Below are 23,151 nucleotides of genomic sequence, written 5' to 3' on the forward strand. Positions count from 1 at the left end.
ATGATTGCGGCTGCTCCACGTAAATCTTCAAGACAGCGACGCTCAAGAATTGTACGATCGATTGAAGGACACTTTTATGGCGCGGTGTGCTCTTGAGCGGATGTGGCTAAAGGCAATGCCACGCTTGTAGGCTTTACCCCGTATCGGCAGTATCTTACAATATCACTGCCAGGCGAAGGATTTTTAGAATTAAATCATAGACTCCGGCTCGAAAGTTCTTCGGACAAAACAAGTGTATTGTTTTTCCTACGCCCTCAGATTTCCCTCGACGACGTCGTTGCTCTTATTCCCCAGTAATCATTTATAGATTGGTTTGGTTACACGCAGTATATAACGTAGTATAACATTTTCGCCGTTGTTAGCCCAGACCATGTTCAAATTGACAACAGTATCGATCTATTGCATTTCAATCTGTTTTAGGTTTAGGGTTAGTCAGGGTTAGGGTTTGGGGTGGGGGGAAGGGTATCTTTTTTTCTTCAGAAATGTAAATAATCCCAATCTGTTTCTTAAACGAGGGACAGATTCATACGGCACAGAATATTTTTTACCTCAATAGATGTCATTGATTGGTTGAAATTGCAGAAATTGAAGAAGAAAAAACAACAACAAATAACCTACAAACTATAGAATTGTCTCAATAAAGCCAAGAGAAAAAGATGTCTTATAAACACATTCTACCAGCATACGAAGTTTCAAAGTGTTCTGTTGCGTGGAAATTATTTTTAAAAAACTGCCGTTCAAACCGAAAAGATCCCGTACCGTTTCATTTCCAATCCCTTCTGCTTCACCAGTAAGTTACCTTGTGGTATGTGTAGCAGCAATCCAGACTGCTCGGGGAGTGGAGTAAATCCTTTTTTTTTCTGAACTGCCTCGATGACCTTACAATAAAGAAGGAGCTTCGATAAGGTAGAAATCCTGGTAAGCCTACCACTCCCGACGATTCCCTTTGGCATGAATCAACCGAGTCGGAAGAATGCTTAGGAAGCTGTTCAAGCAGCTAGGTCAGCAAGGTCAGCTAGGTCATCTAGTGTCCAGTGTAGCGTCATATTGAAAAATCTATTAGAAAAATACCAAACAAATGTAGTAAAAAAAAGAAAATGTCTTGACTGCTCTTCTCTTTTTTCTCTCTCTCTCTCTTTCTCTCCTCCTACGTTCTTTCTCTATATCTTTGTCCCTTTCACTCCCTCCCTCTCACTTTTCCATGACGTTCTTCTTAATCTTTTACTATAACTCCTTCTTGCCAATCTTCCTTCTTCTCTCCCTTTCTTACTTTCATATCCTTATAACTTTCCCTCACTTTCCTCTCCCGCGTCCTAAGTCGGCGTCTTTTTCTTAATCACAATACTTCTTTCACCCAATCTCTCAGTACTTCGAAATTCTCTATCTTTCTTTTCATCCTTGTATGTGTATATGTGTGAGTGTGTGTTTTTGCGTGCGCATGTGCGTGCGTGCTTGTGTGCGTGTGTGTGTACTTAAGTTTCCGTTTTTAAGAATATTTACTTCCGGTTTTCTAGCGTCCGTGACATTTATATCTTTATATATAAAAGTGAAGTTGTGTGTCTCTCTCCTACAATTTAGATCCCTAACTACTCCCACATTTTGCGGTGCAGTATAACCAAAACCGGGTATCTTATAGTCGTGATTCATATCCAGCCCTTCTGGGTATTAGCGCGCGTCTACGATGAGTCTACGATTTAAAAAAAATTAACATCATTTTTTTCATTTTAATGCATTTTTTCGCTATTATATAAGGGAAGTAACTCTCTAAAAATGTCTACGATGAGTCAACGATTTAAAAGAAAATTTACCATCATAATTTTTCCATTTTTAATGCATCATTTTGCTATCTTTTGGCTATAACTCTCTATAAATGCATATATAGTTATTTCCCTTACAAACCCGAGCAACGCCGGGCGATACTGCTAGTCTCTATATATATCTCTTTATCCATCTATCTATTTATCTCAATCTCTCTATATTTCTCTATCTATATCTCACTATCTATCTGTCTATATCTTATCTATCTACCTATTTATCTACCTATCTATCTATCTATCTATCTATCTATCTATCTATCTATCTATCTATCTATCTATCTATCTATCTCTCTCTCTCTCTCTCTATATATATATATATATATATATATATATATCTACCTATTTATCTATCCATCTATCTATTTATTTATCTATCTATCTATCTATCTATCTATCTATCTATCTATCTATCTATCTATCTATCTATCTATCTATCTATCTATCTATCTATCTAAGTTTTACCTTACTTCTCGGAGCAGAAAAGAGAAAGAGACAGAAAAAGACAGAGATAGAGAGAGAGAGGGAGAAAGAGAAAGATAGAGAGAAAAAAAGAAAGAAACAGAAAGATGGGACTTTCAGTTCACTCACACTTCAAGTTTGACTTGCGTTTTTCTCTCTATTTCTGTTATGTTTAGCCATTTCGACTACGCTATTTGTAAGAGATATCTTTTCGTAAAATTTCTGCTTTCTGGAAGCCGACAATCATTTCTCCTCCTGCCTTATACCTGTGACACAAGATCAACAATGTTGTTAGTTATGATGTTACTGATGTCTTCTTACACTTCGGCTTGTAAGTTAATATTAAGAAACATAATATTTTTTTCTGTTACAAAACTGAATCTTCTTCTCTGAGATAACATGCTTTCATCTTTGAAAGACACAGTATACACACACGCACACACACTCACACACACACACACACACACGCACACACACACGCACATTATCTACACAGCGACGTATACTTTTCAACAGCGTCACCACAAATACCTATTTCTTTACTGCCCACAAGGGGCTACACACAGAGAGGGGACAAACAAGCATAGACATAGTTATTAAGTCGATTACATCAACCCCCAGTGCGTAACTGGTACTTAATTTATCGACCCCGAAAGGATGAAAGGCAAAGTCGACCTCGGCGGAATTTGAACTCAAAACGTAACGGCAGACGAAATACCTATTTCTTTATTACCCACAAGGGGCTACACACAGAGAGGGGACAAACAAGGACAGACACAGGTATTAAGTCGATTACATCGACCCTCAGTAAGTAACTGGTACTTAATTTATCGACTCCGAAAGGATGAAAGGCAAAGTCGACCTCGGCGGAATTTGAACTCAGAACGTAACGGCAGACGAAATACCTATTTCTTTACTACCCACAAGGGGCTACACACAGAGAGGGGACAAACAAGGACAGACATAGATATTAAGTCGATTACATCGACCCCCAGTAAGTAACTGGTACTTAATTTATCGATCCCGAAAGGATGAAAGACAAAGTCGACCTCGGCGGAATTTGAACTCAGAACGTAACGGCAGACGAAATACGGCTACGCATTTCGCCCGGCGTGTTAACGTTTCTGCCAGCTCGCCACAAATACCATAATACGAACAACACAACACACTGTTTAATTCAGTACACACACCACACACCATCATGCACACTCTCACACCCACACAAACACATAATATCCAAACACAGAGAATATATAGATACACACGCAACACGCATAAACACGCATTACACGCATTGACACGGATAACATTCGCTCACAAAAATACACTATAGATGTGCACGCTATTTGATTACAGATAAACACACACACACACACACACACACATACACACGTGCACACACTACCTGAATAAGCTCACATGAACGGCTATACGTGCAACACAACAGACACACGCGCACACAGACACGTTAACTTCACAAATATACACACGTCCATATGCACACACACACATGTCCATATGCACACACACACATGTCCATATGCACACACACACATGTCCATATGCACACACACACACACACATACAGAGGAATACACAAAACACACATTTCTCCACACAACACATACACTAGGTTAATTTTACACACAAACACGAACACACACACACATACATACATACATACATATATGCATACATACATACATACATACATACATACATACATACATACATACTTACATACATACATACATATGTACGTAAGTACGTACGTACGTACGTACATACATACATACATACATATATACATACATACATACATACATACATACATACATACATACATACATACATACATACATACATACATATATATCCCGTTCTGTCAGTGTTTGTAAAAGTTTATAAAAACAGTATTTTTCAACTGATTTCCTCCTGACTGCGAACGTACGATACTTATGTTCCAGGGATGGCTTTAGACCAGTGGTTTTTAACCAGGGTTCCGCGGAACCTTCGGGTTCTACCAGTACAGTCCAGGGGTTCCGCAAGAAGTTACAAAACAGCTAGGATCTTTTCATTTTGAAAGCCAGATTTTTCAGATTTTCTAATGAACTAAATAACGCAAGAAGTTACAAAACTGCTAAAATCGGCAGTAATTTTTAATTCTCCTGTGCAGATATGTGTGCATAAGACTATTAAATTATGGCACAGGGGTTCCTCGAGCCATTGGAATGTTTCCTTGGGGTTCCACTCCAGCAAAAAGTTTGAAAAGCACTCTCTTTAGACTCTTAAATTTTCTCACAATATCAGTAACGTGCCCCTTGGGAGCAGAAAAATACATACATCCGTACGCACACACTCACACCAACCAGTACATGGAATGCATGTCACTTCACATAATGTACACACTGACACACAGAAGTCCACATAATTTTCAGCTAACCCACTCACACACTAGCATCCATTCACATAAACACATTCACAGACACCGTCCTCCCAAACACACATGCGCTTGTGCACCTAAGATCCTTGGATATTACCGTTATCGTTATTATTATTATCTCACTTTCATTCAACCTCTATTTTCCGGTCATCTCGCCATGTTGGACAATTTTTCTCTGCACTTCCGTTTCTTTCCCAATTTTCTTTATTCTTTCACAGTTTTCATCATTCTCTCTCCGTTTTTTTCCTCTTAATTCTTTCTGTCGAAAAGCATAAGCTTTTGCTTTCATCCCGATAATAATACACCTGCTGTCTTCGTCTTCTGTTATATATATATATATATATATATATATATATATATATATATATATATATATATATATATATATATGATATATATGTATATGATATTAGCCGGTGTTTTTCAAACGATGAGTAGCTTTGCGTAAACCATGGATCGTTTTGTTCTCTTACTTTGTTATCATCTTATAATCATCTCATAATAATGACTTTTATGACTCGTATTACTACCCCAGTCAATCTAAATGTATATATTTGTCGTTACCTGTCATAATAGCCTTTTTTTAAATTTGCAATGTGCATTTTCGTAGATTTTTCATATTTTACCCTTACATTTCCACGTGTATTTTATCTTTTCTTTTTATAACATATTTCTACTATATATATATATATATATATATATATATATATATATATATATATATATATATATATATATATATATATATATATATATATATAAATATAAAGTTCAGCAAAATTTAGATCCAGATGAATATGGTACTTAAGTTAAAGGCACCAGAATTTGGTATGGTATTATCCATATAAATCAAATGGGGTGATTATAATCAAAATAAGCAACAAGGATATCCAAGGTAGTGTAGTACAATTCTTTCATGCTACTTCATTTTATTAAACATTGTAAGTATTACGTCAGTTGTTAAATGTCGAGCAATCTTCAGCCACATATAGAAGTTTTTTTTTAATTAAATGGACAATAAACATATTTATACTTATTTCATTTGCCAACATTACAAAGAAGGTAGATATATAGACAAAGAGGTTAATTTCATCATTAAGAACGTGGTGATAGTTTGTCCTTCTCCATCGGTAGATTTCTTATCACTGGGTTCACTTTTCTATTTAGATCTATCAGTGGGGAGTGGGTTTTTTTTATCTTGGTTCAATGGAGACAAACAAGAATTTTCTATTTATAGATAGAGGAAGGGGTAGTACAAATGTCAAAACCATAAATCCATCCTTATTATGAAGAATTTAACTTAAGCATATTTGAATGTATTTTAGCAAAAGTTTGTAGGCTGAAGTGTATGGTTTTGACATTTGTACTACCCTTTCCTCTATCTATAAATGTTAACATTTAACATTATTGACCGAGGTTACCGTGGTATTTTCCGAAGGCTTTTCTTTCCACGGATAAACCCTATTTACTTTCCCCCTTACACTTTACATCATGACATTACTGTGATACACGATCCCTATTGATCGTTATTTTTCTTTCTTTCCCTTTTACGATCCCTTTTGATCGAAAACCTACCCCACCATTTTTTCTCCCCCCCCATAAAGAACAGCTCTACTTTGTAATCCGTCCCGTCTGTGTGCAGCCCTGTGTGGCTAATAAAGAAACATATCTATCTATCTATCTATCTATCTATCTATCTATCTATCTATCTATCCATCTCTCTCTCTCTCTCTCTCTCTCTGTATTATATATATATCTTTCATCTTTTGTCTTTTACTTATTTCAGTCATTAGACTGCAGTCATGCTGGGGCACCGTCTTGAGATTTTAATCGATTGAATAGACCCCATTACTTATAATTTAAGCCTGGTACTTATTCTATCGGTCTCTTTTGTCACACCCGTAAGTTACGGAGATGTAAAAACATCAACACCAGTTGTCAAGTGGTGATGGGGAGAAAAACACAGACATACACAGACAGATATATATATACATATATACATAGATAGACATATATATACATATATTTGCAACAGGCTTCTTTCAGTTTCCGTCTACCAAATCCACTCACAAGGCTTTGCTCGGCTTGAGGCTATAGTAGAAGACACTTGCTGAAGGTGTCACTATTAATCAAAAACAGCATTACATCTCTATACAGTCCACCTTTAATATCTGGAAATTTATTACTAAAATAAAATAGAATGTATAGATCAGAATCAGCAGATCCCATGGTAATGTCAAATAATCATTGCTACTTTCTCTAGCCCAGGACTTATTATCAACTAAAATAATAGATTTTTGAACTCCCAAACTTACTTTAATTTCTTTAAAATAACGTTAGATTTTTTTCTAGCAGATGAAAAGCATTATTAAGCACAACAGGATTAATAGAAGAATAATAGTTATTAATATATATCTGTATAAATTTACTTCTATTTTTATTATCCAGTCTAGCAAACCAATAAATAGTTTCCTGTGTATTAGACAAAAGTTCAAGTTTTATGTTTTTCTTGACTATATGTTTTTCTTAAGTATACACATATCAAGAAAATCTTTACTTAATGTACTCAGGTCAGATCGGCCTGGGAAAATTATTCTCACTTCAGAATTAAAAAAATTGTTTTCCTTGTGATCTTTTAAAGTTATCCTAGGCCTCATAGATACAAAAGTCTCTGTTCTATCACCAATGTCCTTGTCATTCATAATTTTCTTAGCATCTAAGTTAATGAACCTTAAAACTTTTTACTTACTACTTTATAATTACTAGTAATCTCTTTCTTCATTTATTCATGATATTTTAATAGATCCTAATCATATAAGTTTCATTGCTCCATAATTCCATTTTTTTTTTTAAGATCACATAGTAGAGAATTTAGTTTCTTTAAATGTTCAATTTCTCAGAGGGAATATTTAACAAATTTAATAGTCTTGACAATATTCCATAAATCGTCTTCAAAAGCCTCCAAATGGTGGTATGGTGGTGGAAATTTCTTCGTCTGAAAGTTCTTTTTAAAAAGTTCAGTAACTTCTTTATGAGGGTTATTTTCTGTTATAAAATCCTTTTCATGGTAAAAAGCCACCCTACGGATTCTATGAATGAATTCAAATGTCTTATTAATCAGATCCTTCATGAAATCCTTTCTAGGTGGAATAGGAAAGTCTTGTAAAGATAAGTGAATCGGTAATTTCTCCATGGAGACCAGCGAAAATATGTTTTAATATTCCTTAAATAATGTACAAATATATTATTATAAATCAAACCAAGAAAAAGAACCATTTCAATCAATATATAATAAACATTGATTTATGATGCTATTCTCCTCTGATAAACCAAGTAAATTTGTGTTACTTTCTTATTTACTAAGACTAAAGTTTATATTAGTACGAATAAATAAATTAGAACAATTATTATATATAATTATATATAATTTTGAACAATTTTGCATATATGAATGTTTCTTGTAGACCCTATAAAATTTAGCATATATCATCATATGTTCTTTCGAACTTGTATATACACATAAAAACTAATGTGTACACTACGGTAGTAGTTGAATAATATTCTTAACGTAGCTTTTTGTTGCAGTTGGCGTCTTCCAAGTAGTCTCACTAATTCAGTTTTAATCCAAATCAAATTTAGTTTTTAAAAATTATGTTTGACTAGTGATAAGCTACATTTAGACATAAAATACTTAAAGTCTGGTGCAGTAGAACAAAAGAGAAAAAGCGTATAGACCAAACTGGTTGACTGACGGGTAATAAAGCCCGACATTGGCATTTTGAATCCACACCATTCTTTTAATTTTGATCAATAATTATTATATTGATATTAATATGAAAGGAAATGTTAAAAGAATATATTGGTAAAGGTTTCGTAAAATGTTATCCATTAGAAAAAGTTATTAATTTTAATTCTTAAATTTGTATCAATTTTTGCGTGATATTAAAGGGACTAGACATGTATGAACTAAACTATTTCTTAGTTGCACACACAACAAAAGATAAACGACAACACAAATCAATACAAAGTGTTCTATTTATTTTCTTTAGTATAAATTACTTTTTATAAAAAATGAATTTTTTTGCTTAACTTTTTGTAGTGTGGCTTTTTAAAGTCCATTTTTGAATAAATTATTTTAACAACAAGATTATTTGATAAAAATATTTAAATTTTTTTATATTTTGTCTCTATGTGCATTTGTACTACCCTTTCCTCTATCATGTTGTAGGGCTGCTCAGAAAAGGCAAATGATAAAAATTCTAATATTTTAAGACACTTGCTTCCCAGCTACGAGGGGCGTTCAATAAGTAATGCCCCTGACCCACTTCCCATAGCAGTAGAGCAACGACACTTGGCACAGTTATTAGGCTTTTCCTACATAGGAACTAACCAGAGTTATGCATTTCTCCCATCGTTTGATACATCTCTGGAGACCGTTTTTATAGAAGACCCCAGCTTGGTCCTCCAACCACGACGTGACTTCAGAAATCAAGGCTGCATCTTCTGGGAAACGCTTTCCTTTCAAAATCAACTTCATGGCTGGGAAGAGGTGAAAATCAGAGGGTGCAAGGGGAGGAGTTCATAGCTGCACGCCTGTGCTTCTGATCTGGCGACACGCGAGTTGTGGACCGGAGCGTTGTCCTGCAGGAGGAGGGTGCCTTTGCTGATCTTGCCCCGCCTCTTGATTTTGATAGCTTCTCTTAATTTTCTCAAAAGTGAAGCATAATAGGCTCCTGTAATTGTGGTACCCTTTGCCAGGAAATCTGTCATCACTACTCCGTCCTGGTTCTAGAAGACTGTGAGCATAACTTTGTCAGCGGATGGCTGCACCCTTGCCTCCTTTGGAGGAGGTGAGTCACGGTGCTTTCACTGCATTGACTGGGCTTTGGTCTCTGGATCATAGTGATTGACCCAGGTTTTATCCTGTGTGATCAGTCTTTTGAAAAATTTTGACTCATCTTCTTGGCACATCTCCAAATTCATCCTCGAGCACTCAACGCGTTCTTGCTTCTGGAAAGGTGTGAGCAACCTGGAAATCCATCTGGCAGACACCTTTTGCATATGCAAATAGTCATGAATGATAGTTTCCACAGACCGGGTACTAATCTTGACCTTATGGGCTATTTGGCAAATAGTTATGCGTTGACCTTCCAAAATGGCATCCTCAACTTGACGGACAGACGTCTCATCAACGGCAGAAGGGGGGGCGACCAGATCTGGGAGCTGTTTCCACAGAGTTCCGACTATGTTTGAATTCACAATGCCAGCGTTTTACAAGGTCATATGATGGGGCATCATCACCATAAGTTACGTTCATTTCATCAAAAGTCTCCCGTGGTGTGCGTCCTTTCAAATACAAAAACCAAATCACTGCTCGACACTCAACAGGCTCCATTTCACACTTGACTCAATTCAAACACCTGTAAATCAGAAACCACAATAAGTTCAGAGCTGTAATTCGCCACTTTATCTATAGATGCATAAATAAGTGCAAGGCCAAACAACTGCAAGTGGGTCAGGGGCATTACTTATTGAGCGCCCCTCGTATATGGCTGGGAAGTAAGCGTCTTACAGTGACTCCTAGAGAGAGAGAGAGACAGAGAGACAGAGAGAGAGTGAGAGAGGCAGAAAGATTTCGATAAATAAATGCATAGATATGCATGCATATATACTAATGTATAGATGTATCAACCAATATATCTATATATATAAATCTGTCTCTCTCTTTCTATATATGATATACATGTATGTATGTATGAATGTATGCATATATATGTGTATATATATATATATATATATATATATATATATATAACATACATATATTTATATGTATATGTGTGTGTGTGGTGTGTATGTGTCCGTAAATACATACTTATGTATCAAGTCATTTTCAACTGAGAGGTTAGATTTATGTGCATATATTTACCAGATTGATGACATCTATCAAAGGTTTTTCTCATTGTGTTGATGAACTATTTTCTATGATTAATAAAACTGTCGGTATTTTGACGACACGGGTATGTTAGTATAATACAAAATATCAAAAACTATCTCCAAAGTTTTATTTGTGGATAGATGTAATCCGTATTCACAACAACCGTTATTTTTATGGGTTCTCTTTTTCCTACTTCTTCTTTTCTTCTTCTTCTTCTTCTTCTTCTTCTTTCTTCTTCTCTCTTCTTCTTCTTCTTCTTCTTCTTCTTCCTCTTCTTCCTTTTTCTTCTTCTTCTTCTTCTTCTTCTTCTCTCTTCCTCTTCTTCTTCTTCTTCTTCTTCTTCTTCTTCTTCTTCTTCTTCTTCTTCTTCTCTTCTTCTTCTTCCATAGTTACATTTATATATTTTTTATGACATCTATCTCTGATTTATGTTTTTTTTTCTATGCAGTTATTGAGATTGCAGATGTATTTCCTTCAAGAAATATTGATTTTGCACACAAAACATTCTTAACTATAAAATGTCGATATGATATAAAAAATTTTATTCAGTTTTTTCTCGTGCGAAATCACAGTGAAGTTGTTGTTCAAATGGATTATCTATTGAAGACAGGAAATTTTGTGATAGTAACCAGGAGAAAGGGTTTTCACTGTACTCCACCTATATCACCTATAAGTAAGATAGGTGTGATTACCTGCTCGAAACCTTCTCCCTCTTGTGAGGATGCGACATACTACAAATGTTTAACAAATGAAGGATCTTCAGAACCTAGAGTTGTAAGAGGTCAGTTTACTCGTTCTATTTTTACTTCCGTTTCTTTTTTTGCACGTATTCAATTCCATTATCATTATTTTTATTTCTATTGCGTGTTTCTATTGCACTATCGAACACAAGTTTCATCCAATCAGGTCAATTGCCCAGGCCAGCATGACTACCTCTCTCCATCACTCCCGATCTTCCATTAGTATTTTTAGGCCTTCAAATTGGCATCCAACATCTTCTGCAAGCTGTTGTATATATGTCTTCCGTAGTCTTCCAGTCGCTGTGGTACCGTGATTTGGTGCCCACAACAACTCGTTACTAACAAGTTCTTCTTTACTTCTCCAGCAATGGTCAACAAAACCCAACGTCCGCTCTAAGATGATTGATGAGAAAGTTGATACATTCCCGTATAACCTTTGTTTTGTTGGGTTCTCCCTCCATTAAATGTTGGGCACTGCACGTAATATTCTGGTGTAGGTACCGTCCAGCATGCACTTAAGTCCCTCTCTTTCTTTTCTCTCTTTTACTTATTTCAGTCATTTGACTGCGGCCATGCTGGAGCACCGCCTTTAGTCGAGCAAATCGACCCCGGGACTTATTCTTTGTAAACCCAGTACCTATTCTATCGGTCTATTTTGCCGAACCGCTAAGTGATGGGGACGTAAACACACCAGCATCGGTTGTCAAGCAATGATAGGGGGACAAACACACACACACACACACACACACACACACACACACACATATATCTATATATATATATATATATATACATATATACGACAGGCTTCTTTCAGTTTCCGTCTACCAAATCCACTCACAAGGCATTAGTCGGCCCGGGGCTATAGCAGAAGACACTTGCCCAAGATGCCACGCAGTGGGACTGAACCCCGAACCATGTGGTTGGTTAGCAAGCTACTTACCACACAGCCACTCCCTGGCCTACTCGTTTTTGTTTTTTTTCTTTTCAGTGAGATCTTTCATTAAGAAACTTGAATTTCTTAACCCGCCCGCTGAAGTAAACAAGTTAGCGATCTTCAGATGTTCAGCATACATCGGTGCACCTTTTGGCGCTACTGACTTTTTATGGAGTCATGAGACAAATCACCAGATGTGGATAAATGTTAGTCAAGTGCATGTTCGACCTTATGGAAAGTGTTTATCTCCAGCAGTGTCAATTAAGAAAATCCTTATAAGAGAGGGGGACATTGGTAACTCAAGCGTCTCATGTTCTGTACACAGGATATCACGCACTCTACAACTCACCAACATAACAGGTAAACAAATTTTCTTTGTGTTATCTTCCTTAACGTCTTTATATATTCTTGTTCCTTAACGTCTCCTGAAGCAATATTTCTGGTTAAGTTACACCTTCCAGTAAATTTGTACATCCACTGACGGTTATATTAACAATTATATTTATCCTTGACAGGTATATCATTTCGATTAACCAAATTTATATATTTGCTTTTTTAAGATTCTGGAGACATTTAGTTGATATAAGAAGCTGCATTCTTTAAATGCACTCTATATGACATGGTTTGCATAAAGTCCTCCTTATGGCGGAAATTGTAGTGAAAAGGTCCGTACAGCACGGAAAAGCGGACTTTCTCTTTATAAATACATACATACACATGCACGCTTGCACGTACACACGTATGCACACAGGAACGCACGCACACGCACACACACATGCATACACGCACGCACACACTATACACACAGTCGTAGAGAAATGGTGCATCCCGTCCCACGTGGCAAAGTGGTATGACTCAGCCACTATAAAGTCATCAATCATTTGTTGTTTGGTCAGTCAGTAGTAGCAGAGTTGTTATTTCATTTGCAGGCTAGTTAACATCTTGAATTTTTCTGTGATTTGAATTGGTTTTCACTGTGTTTGACTGTTTTGTGTCCAACGGCACATCGTTTTGCTGCCTCAGGCGGCTTTGTTGACGCTTTCCTCCTTTTTTGAAAGGGGAGGCGCGGTAATGGAGATCGAGAACTGAAAAGGTTAGATCCTCAGACTTGTCGTCCGAGGAGGATCTTGTTAAAAGTTTGAAAAAGATTGACGAGGCGATGGAGGCCAAGAACTCAAGGCGGTTAAAGATAAATGTGAGGACGTATGCTTGGAAGAATTGAATCAATTCAAGGAAATCTTTGAAATTGAGGGGAACGATGTAAATGTGTCCCTTTCCAGTGAGACAACGGAACGAGTTAAAAGAAGAACCGTACTGTGCAGAACTTACGGTTTGTAATTGCAGCGAACACAGGTCGCAACCACAACACAGGTTGAAAAGGCATAGAGGAAGTGAAGGAAGTGAATATGGAAGGAAGTGAATTAACTTGCCAGAAGCAGAAGATATGCAACGGGGTAGGTGCGTTTTGCGTCGAAGGCTTGAGCCAGGTAGCATGGCGTGACTCCCTTCAAAACGGGTGAAGTGGTCTTTCTAACCATTTACCTGCGAAGGCGTGCTTCTGGGGTAAGGGTAGAAGAGATCCCTCCTTAGGTGGGTGTAGCCTGGCTGGTTGCTGCCATCCCGTTGGAAATGGCAGATAAGATTGTGAGCTTCCAGGCCAAAAGTGTACCACAAAGAAATTGGCACTGGAAATGATAGTCCAGGCCGCCGTGGGAGATTCAGAGAAGATGGTAGAAACCATCACATTTGGAGAGGATATAAAGCTGAGAGTCTTAGTGGAGAGCAGGACTCACTGTTGCTTTAAATGCGGTCAAAAATGCACATAAAACAGGATACACTCCACCTGGCGCAAAGGAACCAACGAAAGAAACCGCACCTCCACCGCTTGCGATGTCATGTGTGAGCAAAAAAGAACTGGAGAAGGAGGAAGATAATCAGGTGGCAGAAGAGAAACATGGATGGAATACGGCACCAAAGAAACTGAAGAATGGGAAAAGAAGAAATCAAGGCGAAAATGTGAATTCTTACCCTAATCCCACCCTGCCCTACGCTGTCCCACCATCCTCCTGCAGTCACCAGCAGCAACTCAAAGAACAAGAACGACTATTTCTTTATTGCCCACAGGGGCCAAACATAGAGGGGACGATACAAATGAGGGAGGAGTGGATAAAACGAATGATTTTAGAATAGATGAATAGTTAAAAATTTACGTTAAGAATTTTTATAAATAGGATGATACCAAACAATAACCATACAATGAAGTGGGGGACGGGTTTTGCTTCGACCCCGCAAGCCCCATGCCACCATTGTAACCTTTTTGTATAATCTTATTGATATACTATGCGGATTCTTCATTCTCAACAAACTCGCTACAACCTTCCATCGTTTTCCGTATACATCAGGTGACAGGCATTTTATCTCCACCCTTATTTTTCTCTTAAGATGGTAGATGAGGAAATTAACCAGTCCAAGGCTGGAGATGAAGATGCCTCTCACGATTCTTTTCACGTGGGTCTTCCATACTACTTCTTTCGGTATAGCGACCACAATGAGAAAACGAGCCATGCCTTCTTTGTTAAAAGAGGAAGCAGGAACAATCTATATAATCGACTCGAAAGACAGTTGTACTCTTCCCAGCCTTGTCAGCTGGTGTACAAGGTAAACCCACATTTCGGAAATTTTGGGTCATTGCACAATCGCGTGCAGAACAGTTTCCCTGTCCTGCTCGCATCTTGGGCGCGCGGGTGCGCAAGGTGCGCCATGCTTTGCGAGTTTATCGCGAATTGGTAAGGCTCCTCAATAACCCTGCCAGGCGGGGAATCTTTGGAAGTTATCCAGGGGTCCTGGCCCAAATGTCCTTCGGAACAGGCAGGCCAGTTGGCCATCATCAAAGCCTAGTCTTCCCCCACATCGTCGTCACACTGAACCTCAACCAACCCTCAATAAAAATACGAGGTGGAACCCCCTCCGCTGGCGTTGCCCATGTGACAGAGAAGCTTGAGTGCTTCACAACACTTCGCTTGCCAAGCACTCAACTTTCGTCTACACTTGACCCAAGGTCCTAGTTCACCCAAACTAGTAAGCTTAGTAAATAACAACCGACCGGACGGAGACCACACCTGTTCACTATCCAGGTAGAGACACAGATTCCTCAGCATCAGCGCACGTCTGCGCATCAACAGCCAAGACATCCCTTGCCCACCATTTAGCAGGTGCTGGCAGCAGACAGAGCGCTTTACAAGAGGACTTCGACTCCACAAAAAAAAAACGGAAGAGCAGCCCCTCTAAATTGATCAGCCACGAACGGGGGCAAGGCACGACGGTTAGGTGGTAGGTAATCACAGAAGCGATAAACACAACTGCGACCTAAAGCCGCCACTCAGACCTAATCTGAGTTAGCTGGATCACCCTGCTCGTCACCTCGCTCCAATTCTTTATCTGGAGATCTGGACAAACTAAACCCCTAGCATTTTAACCAGCCCCTCCGTCCAACGCCCTACGACGTTATTGGGAGGTATCGTCTTGCCTTGCCAGGTGCCGAGTTGCAAGCCGACTGACTTATTCCAGTTAACTTTTGCTCCTGCCTCATAGCCTTTAATGGCGTTGCCTACCCTCTGTAGGTGTACCATTTCGGACACTATGATGGTGATGTCATTCGCATACGCCGAAACCTTCCCACTGCAACCTAGATCTCGTGGGACGCACTTTAATCTCTCCAACTTCCGCAGCAAGAACTCTAGAGCCAATACATACAGAAGTGGGGAGAGAGGACACCTTTGACGAACAGAGTGCTTGATGTTGAACGGCTTCAAGAAGAACCCGTTCGCCCGAACGATGGAGTCAATGTTACTGTATAAAGCAATGATCCACCCTCTAAAGACGGGGCCGACCCCAAATGCTGTGAGGACCAACACCGGATACCGATGGTCAACCTTGTCAAAAGCTTTCGACTGGTTGAAATGGACCAGCACCCCACCCTTGCTAGGAAACTCGTTAACACGTGTTTTTACGCCAAACGGAATGTGCCGTTTATGGCGTTAGACCACGTGAATAAAGTGCTGGAAAGATTATGTCTTGATAAAATTGAAAAAGTCGACCATATTAAGGCAAATTGCCCCCTTCTCGATAACCAAACACAAATGAGGGTGAGACAGGAGGAAAGCAGTAGCAACGAGAAGCTGAAGGAAGATACAGAGGAGGAAAATACAGATGAAGTCCAAGAAACACTACGGGAAAAGTCTCCAAGAACTCCCCACCCTCTAAGAACGCTGAAAAAAGAAGACAAAGTAACTGAGTGACACACAAACGCCCACACAGCGACTAACACACGAAAATATATACCAGACAGTCCAAATATATACCAATATTCCAGACTTGCGCGAGCCAACTTTTGATACCGAATGTTCAGGTTGCGCGAGTTGTATTCTCGACTTGCGCTTGTTGAGAAAATGTTTATTATCCATGGTTGCATTGTATTGTCTGTTATCTTGTTATCTATTCATCATTTCAAATATACATAAAGTAAAAATAATTGTGTTTGAGTAATTGATAACAGTATCTGGTACTCGACTATCGCGAATTTCGAATTGCGCGTCCCCCAATTACTCGCGCAAGTCGAGGAATCCCTGTATACACCACCACGTACATACAGTCCAGTAACACCAATAAATTATTCACAAGCACTCACAAACACTTCACGTAGTGACGGTACAGATTCACTAAGTGATTACGCACGGGCAGGCATACAAGCAGACACAAGAAACACAAAACAATGATAAAAACAGAGCATTTATAACACACTACTGGATGAATGCAGCCATAGAGGAAAAAATAGGGAAGATGACGGCAGTAATTAGAGATATAGAAGAAGAAAACATGAGAGACCCAGGTATGGGATGAATTTTAATTGACAGGAAAAACTATAAAAAATTAAAAGCAAACTGTGGGGACGAAGTAAACCCATTAGGGGTAGAAATAAGACACGATCCTCTGCCTCCTGTGTTGGATTTCGAAAAACTGAAACCGCTTTCCATTTGCTAAGATAATTATTCGGATAAACGTTGGATTAAAAATAGTGTAATATATAGCTAAAATGGTACTACACGGAAGTGGGTTGGAGGAGTAGCCATTAAATCTTCATTTTTATAGAATTTCATTTCATTCATCCGTTTATGTTGTTTGTCCCACTTGTGCTGTCTAGTCTGTCCTTGTTCGTCCCCTCTCTGTATGCCCTTGTAGGCAATAGAGAAACAAGGTCAGTCAGTAGTAGAGAAACATTTGGGGAGTTAAAGTTGTATCATTTGCTGGCGTTATATTGTTGTTTAATTGTTGTAGTGTTCCTTGAACACTTAAGTTTGTGCTGTCTTGCGGCATTTTATATGTGATTTCCCTCCTCATAGAAGAAGGTAGACTGAATAAAAAGAAAATATGTCAGAAGAGGAAGATATCAGCTACTCAGAGCTGTCCTCGTCGGAACAGTCGGAGCAATCGTCGTCGTCAGAGATTTCGTGGAGTACAATAGAGAAACTGAACGAAGAACGGATAACAGAGAAGAAAAACTTCGCAGAAATCGCAAAGTGTAAGGAATATCAAATCGGATGGGGAAAATGGAGAAATTACATGACAATGATGGGTCACGAAGGATTTAATGTGGAATTGAACCGCCTCAGAAGAAATGGTTAAAAATAGGAAGGAATGTACAATTATATACAAGACGCATTCCGTAGATGCTGGGAAGATAGACATAATGACTACTTACAGAATAGAGAAGGCACTAAGGCCAATCTGGCAAGAGATAACGTATCTTACCTGGGGCAAGTATGGAAATGTAGAGGTGAGATTTAAAGAGGCAGAAAAGGCAAGGGAGATCGCGGCAACCATTATAAAGAGTGATGAAGTGATACTATTATATATGTACCATAGAAGGCGTGCTTTAAAAGTTAGCGTAGAGGGAATCCCACCAGAAGTTGACGTGGTCTGGATAGCAGCCCCTGTCCTACATGGAAATGAGAAAGAGATAGCGGTTCTCCAGGCCACAACGACGGAAAGTAGGCATTGCGAAGGCCAAACCTTAAACACGGTCATTCAAGCGCCAAAGAAAACTATTGAGAAAATGCCAGAAACGATAACGATAGATGATGTAATAATGGCCCGATTTCAATCAAATTTTCAACATAGTAAAGTGGAAGCGGATTTGTAATTTAAGCGTGGAAATGGGTTCAAAGTTTGAAAATTAAGGCAATATTTCTGAAGTTGAAAAAAAATTTCTCATTTTTACGTATTTTTGCTCTTTACTTTTTATTGTTTACAGTTTAGAGCTTTCATTTGCATGGCCAATCGTCGAAAACTTCACAAAATAAGTACTAAATTTAACAAAGAAATCCATTTTTTCCTTATTTTTAATCACTCAAATAGTGACACGTACAAAAGGCATGTGTGCTTTCCGTTTTCACTGCCTGATATTTATGATTGATCTTTCAAAATATTTCCTTTCTCAACTTACTCAAGATCTTTTGTTTTTTATAAATGGGAGAGAGATAGATAAAGAAAGATAGAGAGTGAGAGAAAGCGAGGAAGAGTCCGAGAGAAAGGAAGAGTAAGAGAGTGGGAAAGTGAGAGAGAAAAGAGAGAGAAACAAAGAGGGAGAATGTGGTGATAAGAAACAGAAAGGAGGCAACAGAAAGTAACACCACACCCTCACCCGCACGTATAGCGGGTCACCTTAAGCTAGTAACATATATTTTTGCGATTTATTTACTTTGTTTCTTTGTTCTATGTCCCCACAAAGAGACATAGAACAAACGAAACAAATTAAAGACATCTTCGTTGGAGCAGAATACAGCTGAGTTTAGACAGCAAGAGAAAAGAGAACTACATGTCTGCATCCTGAAGGAATTTCTATGCGTTAAATAGCAGCTAAATCTCCCTGATGCCTATTCTATCGTACTAGTAAAAGAAAGTTTCATTCGACTATGAAGGCTTAGCTATAAAAGTAAAAATTCAAAAACACTAACATAATCTCTCTAATTATATCTTTTCATTTAAAAAGTATGAATAACTCTCGTTAATATAATTCAAACCATGTCTAAAGTAAAAGACAGGGTGTTTACGGAGGGAAAATCTTTGATCATAGGTCAAAGTTATCAGGAATGATCTTAAGATCAGCAACGTAATTCGACTGGTTCCAGCAATTTGACATAAGAAGAATACTTCACGAGAATGCTTCAGTTTGTCTGTCTGGCATACAATAGGTACTAGTTCATATTTCAGAGATGAGGAGCTTGCAGTAGAAAAATATAGAGCGTGGCAAGTCAACATAGAAATAAACAAGAACACATACTATAAACCAAAAATTTCAATACCGGTATAAAAGATTTATATTAAACAAAAGGAGAAAGATTGAATGAATTTCAGTTCAGGATCAAAATTTGATCATACTTTTCGATTGTATATATATATATAATATATATATATATATATAGTTAATCCAAACATAAAAACACAAAGAGAAAACACAACAACGCGAGGACGTGGAACAACTATAGTATTATTGGACGCTCAGGAAGGAAGGGAAGAAGGAGGGTTTAACGTTTCGGGCGGAGCTCTTCCTCTGAAATATAGGAGAAGGAAAGATCCAGGGAAGGGAGGACGGAGGAAAAAAATCGCCAACGGTACACACGCGGTCACATTTTGAATGATAAACATTTTGATTTCATTTCCAATTTGGAAAACAAAACTGCATTGAAAACTAAGATAAAAACATAAATATTATGTTTCTATATATTATTTTGTTTATAATTTTTAATTTTTATTTCTAGGTACTGAGCAGAAAGCAATCAGAGACAATGCAGGTATCTTTTATCTTCTAACTTTTGCTTCTTTCAGTTACTGGATGGTGGCCATGCTGGGCTATTTTCTAATAGTCTTTGTCGTACTTATTCCCGAACTGATACGTTGTGGGCACGTAAACAAATCAACACTGGTTTTCCAGTGATGGTGGGGAACAAACACTAATATACACATATATACATACATACATACACACGCTACACACACTCACACACACATACACACCGACAGCGCGCGCACACAAATATATACACGACATTCTTGGGTCAAGCATAGACCTATGCAGGGTATCTGACACCTAGTGTGACATCAGGCGCTCACACCTCTGTCAGCAGGGTATTGGTCTTAGTGGACGTTGTACCGAGACCATCTACACACAATTGGTGGAGAGTAAAAGTGACAACATCCTCTAGGAATCTCTGAGTGTCAATGAAGGCCAACTGCCTAGTCGTTTTCGAAGAAGATTTGCGCCGGGTTCCATTGATAATTTACAAAAATTCCTTGCCTGGCAGTGCTACAGAATAACATTGCCGATTCGTAATAAAATGAACCGGCATGATATTCCCCTCAGCTGCGCTTGCCCTTGATGCACATTGCATGTGAAAGATGATGCGATTAATGAGAAAGAGACCAAACCTTCATTGACGTTTCAAGTTTAAAAGAAAAGTGAGCGTGGAGTGCAAGGTCCTTCCTCCCAGTAAAACTGTTACACCGTGGATGAATATAGCAAGAATGGCTCGAGTGAATTGTCGTAACCTAAGCGTGCCCATGTAGTTACAGAAGCATGGAGGAGAGAGAAACACAACAGTATTCCTGGTAACAGGGTGACTCAGGATTACTTGGTTACTGTGAGGTTACTTGGTTACTGTGAGGTTACTTGGGTAGCGTTTCCCTTTTAATTGGGAATTTTGTTGTTTTGATTTTCTTCTGATTATTTATTGTTTACATGTGTTTATGTAAATCTCCATTATCCCTGATTACTGTTTCTGAGGCTGCGAGCTGGTAGATTCATGAGCACGCCGTAACAAATGCTTGACGGCATTTTGTCCGGCTTTCTGCGTTAAAATGCCACCGAAGTTGACTTTACTTTTCATTCTTTCAGAGTCAATGAAATAAGCACCAATTGAATACTGGAGTTGATGTAATCGATGTCCACCTTCACCAAAGTTTTTGGTCTTGTACCAAAATTAAAATGAAACGGGCTTTTTTTTTCTTTCTATTACAGATAAATTATATGATGCAAATATTATTACTAAGATTTTGAAATTTGCAGCAACACTGCTTGTTATTGGCCATTTTCATTAAGGATTTCGGAAAACAAGCCCCAGCAGAATCAAAAAGTGGTTAGTATTGTATTTTTCATTTTCGTTCCTTTGATTTTGTTATTCTTCTATATAATATATTTCTTTACTACCCACAAGGGGCTAAACACAGAGGGGACAAAAAAGGACAGATTAAGTCGATTACATCGACCCCGGTGCGTAACTGGTACTTAATTTATCGACGCCGAAAAGATGAAAGGCAAAGTCGATCTCGGTGGAATTTGAACTCAGAACGTAACGGCAGACGAAATACGGCTACGCATTTCGCCCGCATGCTAACGTTTCTGCCAGCTCGCCGCCGTTCTTCTATATAATATTATTGATTAAGTTTGCGATTATGTCGCAGTGGAAATGGTATACCCCTCCCACGGGACAAATGGTATGATTCAGCCACTATAAAGTGCGACGACGTCAACCAGTACGGGTAGTCGTCTATCAGCCGTTGTAGAATCGTTGCACGAGTTCTCTGTTGGAGTTAAGTGTCAGTTAAGGGTTATATTCGAGTTCGAGTCAATAGTGATGGTAGGCGGCTCAAAGAGGCTGTTTTGCAGAGCTATCAGCAATAGCACGATAGACGAAGCGATGTATTACTACTCGGGTATAGAAGAGATAAACTGTATCCGATACCAGAAAATGGCCACTATAGTAGATACAAAAGCTACAGTCACAAGAGGCACCACACATTATAGATATGGAAAACACCACATCATAACAGCTTACTGCATTGGTTTTATTCTAAACTCATCGTTATGGTCATTCTTCTTTAATATTTATATAAACATTCATCGAGCAAAAGCATTCGATTACTGAACATCCCATGTTTTCACGGGCGTAGATAATCTTGTTTACTTGTTTCAGTCATTGGACTGCGACCACGCTTGGCTACCAGCTTAAACTGTCGAACAAAGAGACCTCACTACCTATTTTTAAGTTTGATACTTATTCGATCATCACTTTTACCAAACCTCTAAATTATGGATCCGTATTTAAGCAACACCAGTCGTGAAGCGCTGGCTGAAGTTAAATACATACGTACGTACATACATACATACATACATACATACATACATACATACATACATACATACATACATTCATATATACATACATTCATACATACATACATACATACATACATACATACATACATACATACATACATACATACATACATACATACATACATACATACATACATACATACATACATACATACATACATACATACATACATACATACATACATGCATACATGCATACATACATACATACATACATACATACATACATACATACATACATACATACATACATACATACATACACGTATAATTTCTTTCTAAGTTGGCAATGCTTTCTTTTTTACAGGTTATTTCGAAACTTCCAACCGAAAATTAACTCACGTTTTCTCCGGAAATAAATATTTGACTCCATACTATATATTGTGTTCCTTCTGCAGTTAGTGCTTGTTGATTTCTGATATTAAAAACATACCTTAATGTGTGTTTGTGTGTATATGGGTACATATGTTCTGATACACATGAATCTAGAAAGATATAATAAAACAATTTTTCGCATATAAGTACACAATTTCTATCGTTTTGCAACAGCAACTATTTTCCCTAGGTTAGGGGAAGTATAAAGAGA

At 38.0% G+C, this 23,151-nt stretch overlaps 1 long non-coding RNA gene across 1 annotated transcript; it reads left to right on the forward strand.

Moving 5' to 3' along the window:
* The first annotated feature begins 20,149 nt into the window (after positions 1-20,149).
* LOC118766983 lies at positions 20,150-22,918 on the forward strand. Its single transcript, XR_005002903.1, has 3 exons — positions 20,150-20,184; positions 21,408-21,525; positions 22,873-22,918. It is a non-coding gene; the product is annotated as an uncharacterized LOC118766983 (long non-coding RNA).
* Positions 22,919-23,151: the final 233 nt, after the last annotated feature.

This window comes from Octopus sinensis, linkage group LG18, assembly GCF_006345805.1.
Source record: "Octopus sinensis linkage group LG18, ASM634580v1, whole genome shotgun sequence".
Lineage (NCBI taxonomy): Eukaryota > Metazoa > Mollusca > Cephalopoda > Octopoda > Octopodidae > Octopus > Octopus sinensis.